A 6,281-nucleotide genomic window follows, 5' to 3' on the forward strand; every position below is an offset into this window, starting at 1 on the left:
CTTAAGATTTATGCAGTTCATTGTATACAAACTTTACTTCAAAAGAAAAAAAATACTGAATTCTACTTAATGATATAAATGCTGGAGTATTTAGTAAAAGTTACTGATGTCTGCAACTTACTTTGAAATACATCAAAAAATACACTGGGTTGAAGGACAAGGTCGAGGGATGGACAGAGAGATGACACAAAAATATAAGGAAATGTTAATGGTAGAATCTAGGTGACAGGAATATGAGTGCTCACTGTGAAATTCTTTAAACTCTGCTGTCTGTTTGAGATTTTTCTTGCTAAAATGTTGGAGGAAATGAAAATTTCCAGTGACCACTTCTGGAATGAGAGTGCAGGGTGCTCATCTGACATGCTCCCCGATGAAAGAAATATTTAAGTAGTGAAAATTGTAATAATAATAAAAAGACACTTAAAGACACTGCAAACTATCCTAAGAGCATTCTTCAAGTAGAGAAACATTTATTCAAGAAAATGTAGTATATCTTGATAAGAACAGTGAGAATGTGTGGCATTTGAGTCACTACCTGATTCCAGCTCCCTCCACCCTCAGCTAAGAATAGCAGAAGCTGTAGTCCATGAGGTGGCCAAGAAGATGGGACTTCCTCTCCCCCAGCCTCCAGTCTAGGGCTGTGGTTTCACTCTTGGAGGAGCAAGCAGTCTGCATCTCTTACCCTCAGCTCCATGTTGCAGAAGCTCTATCCAGGCAGGGGACTAGACTGGGACTTCCCTCCAAAACCAAGTCCCCATTCATAGAATGGGAACTCTATCCTAGACACAGCAGGTTGAGAATAGTGGGTCCCTATTGCCTATACCCAGGCTCACTCATATGGCGGAGGTTCAATGCCAGGATGGGCAAGCTCAGAAGACCAGTGACTACCATCCCCATGCCCTCACTTGTGGAGCAAGGCAGGTGTGTCACTTCAGAAGAAGTGGACCATTGTCCCTGCCCCCCAACTCCAGGGCAGTGGCACAGAAGATCTGTCAGGGGAAGAAGGAGACCTTAAAAACAGAGAGCAGGAATTGGATGTCAGTGAGGCATGATTCAGGTTGAGTCTCCACCCTGTTGCTGGATCTGATATAAATGGAAACACAGAGAGACACAGGAAAGGGGAGTTCTGCTATTTTTGATCCTATCATGAGTAAGAGAGGACTGCAGGAAAACAGAGAATCCCTGAGAGGATGAGAGAGGTCCCAGAGTTTGGAGCCAGCAGAGCACAGAGACAGAAAGAGGCCCCTGAGGGATTGTGCCCACAGCTCAAGGCTGAGGAGACGAGCATTGCCCTATGCCTGATTGCCATGTGGCAGGACACTAGAATCAATAGTAGCTGACTTTGGTAAGAAAGCATCTATGATGGTGCCTTGATTTGGACATTTTGTGGCCTTGGAACTGTAAGCTTTTACACCAAATAAAATTCCCATTAAAAAGCCAACCCATTTTTGGTACTTTGCATTGGCAGCCCTGTAGACAAACTAAGACAATACCTAAGGGTGTCATAAGAAACACTGGAGATTTTGGTGGTGAAGAATTAAGGAGAGGCTCTTAGCTTCATTAAACTAGTAGCAACAAACAAAATGGTAGACCAGGTAGAAGTTTAACAGAGAGAACCTTGGAAACAGATAGCTAAGAAGAACTCTTCCTCCTGGGGTTGAAGCAAGTCTCAAAGCACCTGAAAAGGGACCTGACTTTAGTTGGATCAAACTGTGGAACAATTTATGCCTAAGGCATAAAAACAATAGAGCAATCAGCTAGCAATTAATGGAGGCTAATAGCTGGGTGTGATACCAATAAAGAGAGAGCAGCCAGCAACTTAATTGGGAGAACAGGGAAGAGACAGAGAGAACTACTGAAATCACAGTCATTCCTGGTTATTAGACATCCAAAGAAAAAGGAGAGCATAAACTATAGAGAAAAAAATAGAAACTGCCTCTGAGGATGTCCAGATGTTGACCTTAACAAAGACTTCAGGGAAGCAGACTTGGCCCAATGGATAGGGCGTCCACCTACCACATGGGAGGTCTGCAGTTCAAACCCCGGGCCTCCTTGACCCGTGTGGAGCTGGCCCATGCACAGTGTTGATACACGCAAGGAGTACCCTGCCGCACAGGGGTGCCTCCACGTAGGGGAGCCCCACACACAAAGAGTGTGCCCTATATGGAGAGCTGCCCAGCACGAAAGAAAGTGCAGCCTGCCCAAGAATGGCACCGCGCACATGGAGAGCTGACACACAAGATGACACAACAAAAAGAGACACAGTTTCCCAGTGCCGCTGATAAGGATAGATGTGGTCACAGAAGAACACACAGCAAATGGACACAGAGAGCAGACAACCGGGGGCAGGAAGGGGAGAGAAATAAATTTTTAAAAATTTTAAAAAAACGAAGACTTCAAAGTACTATCATAAATATGTTCAAAGAACTAAATAAAGGTTAACATGCTTAAAGAATTAAAGGTAGGTATGATGACAATGGCTCATTGAATAGAAAATATCAATAAAAAGATAGAAACAATAAAAGGAAAGAATGAATAAAAATGACACAATATACCAAAACTTATGGGATGCAGCTGAAAGTGTGCATAGAGGGAAATTTATATCTGTAAATGTCTGCATTTTTTTTAAAAAAATTGCAAGTCAATAAACTAACTTTCCACCTTAAGAAACAAGAAAACAAGAAGTAAACTAAATCCAAAGCAAGCAGAGAGGAGAAAACAATAGAGTGGAAATAAATGAAATAGAAAACAAAAAATAATTAGAAAAAAAAAATCAATGAGACCAAACTTGGTTCTTCGAATAGATCAACAAAATTGACGGATGTTTAGCTAGATTGAATATGAAAAAAAAAAAGAGTATAAAATTATTAAAATCAGAAATGAAAGAGAAAATGTTACTAATGACCTTACAAAAATAAAAAGCTTTATAAGGAAATATTATAGTGTTAGTCAGGGTTCTCTAGGGAAACATAATCAACAAAGGATATCTGTCAGTAGTAAAAGATTTTATCAGTCTCTCATGTGACCGTGGTAACACTCGAGTCCAGGTTCCACAGGCAGACTGCACCCAAAGGCTCCGGTGAAAGTCCAAGGAAGGTTCTTGATGAGTTTCTGGGAGAAGTTAGCTGTCCAGAGACAAGCTGGGAAATTCTCTCTCAGTGCTGAAATCACATCCCCTTTTAAGGCATTCAACTGATTGGATAAATTGTCACTCATTGCTGACAGCAGTCTTCCTGATTGATGTAAATGTAATCAACTATCTATGTAGTAAAGTCACTGGTGACTAAAGTCCATAAATGTCCTTATATTACACTTAGTTGTTTGCTTGACCAAACAACTGAGCACAATTACCTGGCCAAGTTGACACATTCGCTTAACTATCACAACTATGAACAACATGTGCCCAAAAATTAGACAATTTAGACAAAATGGAAAAATCCATAGAAAGATACAAACTATCAAAACTAACTGAAGAAGGAATAGAAAAATGAAATAGATTTTTACCATGTAAAGAGATTGAATTAGTAATTTTTAAACTTCCCACAAAGAAAAGCCCAAGCCTAGATGGCTTCGCTGGTGAATTTTATCAAACATTTATTTAAAGAATTAATATAAATCCTCTCAAACCATTCCAAAGAACACTTCCCAGTTCATTCCATTAGGCCAGCATTACCCAACACCCAAACTGGACAAACATGACAAAAAAAAGAAAACTCGAAACAAATACTTCTTTCTTTTTTTTTTTAAGATTTATTTATTTCTCTCCCCTTCCCCCACACCCCGGTTGACTGTTCTCTCTATTTGCTGCATCTTCTTTGTCCACTTCTGTTGTCACTGGCACCATTGTTTTTGCGTCATTTTGTTGTATCAGCTCTCCGTGTGGGCAGCACCATTCTTAGGCAGGCTGCACTTTCTTTCCCGCTGGGCAGCTCTCCTTAGGGGTGCACGCCTTTCGCGTGGGACTCCCCCATGCAGGGACACCCCTGCATGGCATGGCACTCCTTGCGCACATCAGTACTGCTCATGGACCAGCTCCACACGGGTCAAGGAGGCCTGGGGTTTGAACCGCAGACCTCCCATGTGGTAGATGGACACCCTAACCACTGAGCCAAGTCCGTTTCCCAACAAATACTTCTTACAAACTAAAAAAGCAAAAGTGTAAACAAAATACTAGTAAACTGAATCCAGCAACATATAAAAAGGATTATATACCATGACCAGATGGGATTTATCCCAGGAATTCAAGAGTGGTTTTGCATCAAAAAAACAATATAATACACAGAATTAATTAAATAAAGGGCATAAACCACGGGATAATCTGAACAAGTGCAGAAAAAACAACTTACAAAATCCAATACCCTTTCATGAGTAAAAATACACAACAAAGTAGGAATAGAAGGAAATTTTTCGACCTGTTAAAGGACATCTACGAGAGCCCCACAGCTAACATCATACTTTTTTTTTGAAGATTTATTTTTTATTTATTTCTCTCCCCTTCCCCACCTCCCCCACCCCCAGTTGTCTGCTCTCTCTGTCCATTCGCTGTGTGTTCTGTGTCCGCTTGTATCCTTGTAAGCGGCACCCGGAATCTGTGTCTCTTTTTGTTGTGTCATCTTGCTGTGTCAGTTCTATGTGTGCGGTGCCACTCCTGGGCAGGCTACACTTTCTTTCATGCTGCTCTCTGTGTCCATTTGCTATGTGTTCTTTTGTGTCCACTGGCATTCTTGTCAGCAGCACTAGGAATCTGTGTCTCTTTTGTGTTGCGTCATCTTGCTGCATCAGCTCTCTGTGTGTGCAGTGCCACTCCTGGCCAGGCTGCACTTTTTATACGCATGGCGGGTCTCCTTACAGGATACACTCCTTGTGCATGGGGCTCCCCTATACGGGGGTACCCCTGCACGGCACAGCACTCCCTGCACGCATCAGTACTGTGCATGAGCCAGCTCACCACATGGGCCAGAGGCCCTGGGTTTGAACCCTGGACCTCCCATATGATAGGCGGATTCTCTATCAGTTGAGCCAAATCCACTTCCCACCAACTGCTTTTTGACAAGGTTGCCAACACCACTCAACAGGGAAAGAATAGGCTGTTTAACAAATGGTGCTGGGAAAACTGGATATTGATATGCAAAAGAATAAAAGTGGACCCCTACCTCACACCAATACGAAAAGTAACTTAACATGGACCAAAGACCTAAATATAAGAACTAAATCTATAAAATCCTATAAGTAAATATAGGGAAGCATCTTCAGGACCTTGTGTTAGGCAGTGGTTTCTTATGCTTTACATCAAAAGCATAAACAACAAAAGAAAAAATAAGTAAATTGGAGTTCATCAAAATTAAAAACTTGTGCATATCAAAGGACTTTATCAAAAAAGTAAAGACAACCTACAGAACAGGAGAAAATATTTGGAAATCATATATCTGATAAGGATTTTAACAAAAAATATATACAGAACTCCTGCAACTCAGCAACAAAAAGACAACTCAATTTGAAAATGGGAAAAAGACTTGAATAGACATTTCTCCAGAGAAGATCTACAAACAGCTAATAAATCCATAAAAAGATGCTTAACATCATTAGCCATCAGGAAAATGCAAATCAAAACCACAATGAGACACCATTTCACACCCACTAGAGAGGCTACTATTTTTAAAAAAGGAAAATAAGTGTCGGAGAGGATCTAGAGAAATAGGAACACTAGCACATTGTTAGTAGGAATGTAAAATGGCTCAGCCACCAAATAATGGAACATTATTCAGCTCTAAAAAAGCCTGAAGTTCTGATGCATGCGGCAACATGGATGAACCTTGAAGACAGCGTGTTGAATGAAATGAGCTAGACACAAAAGGATAGATAACATATGACCTCACTGATATATCGCAATAAAGCTGCTAAAACAAATCAGAATCCTCCAGGGATTCCCTGCCCACAAGACCCTCTCTCCTCATTCACTCACTTTCAACCATGCTCTCTTCTTTCTACCAATGTTTAGACCTTTGCACTTGAGGCTCCTACTTAGAACATTTTTTTTTCTTCAAAGAAGTTTTTTTTTTTAATTAAAGTTAATAGATGACAAGGAATGTTACATTAAAAAACGTAAAAACAAAAACATAGGAAGTTCCCATTAACCCACTCCCCTCCCCCACCACATCATTTTTGTAAATTGTATTTTTTTGAAGATATATACATCACAAGAAAAATGTTACATTAAAAATTATAAGAGGTTCCTGTATACCCCCCGCTCCCCCACCCCACTCCTCCCGCACCAACAACCT

Source organism: Dasypus novemcinctus, chromosome 18, assembly GCF_030445035.2.
Source record: "Dasypus novemcinctus isolate mDasNov1 chromosome 18, mDasNov1.1.hap2, whole genome shotgun sequence".
Taxonomy (NCBI): Eukaryota; Metazoa; Chordata; class Mammalia; order Cingulata; family Dasypodidae; genus Dasypus; species Dasypus novemcinctus.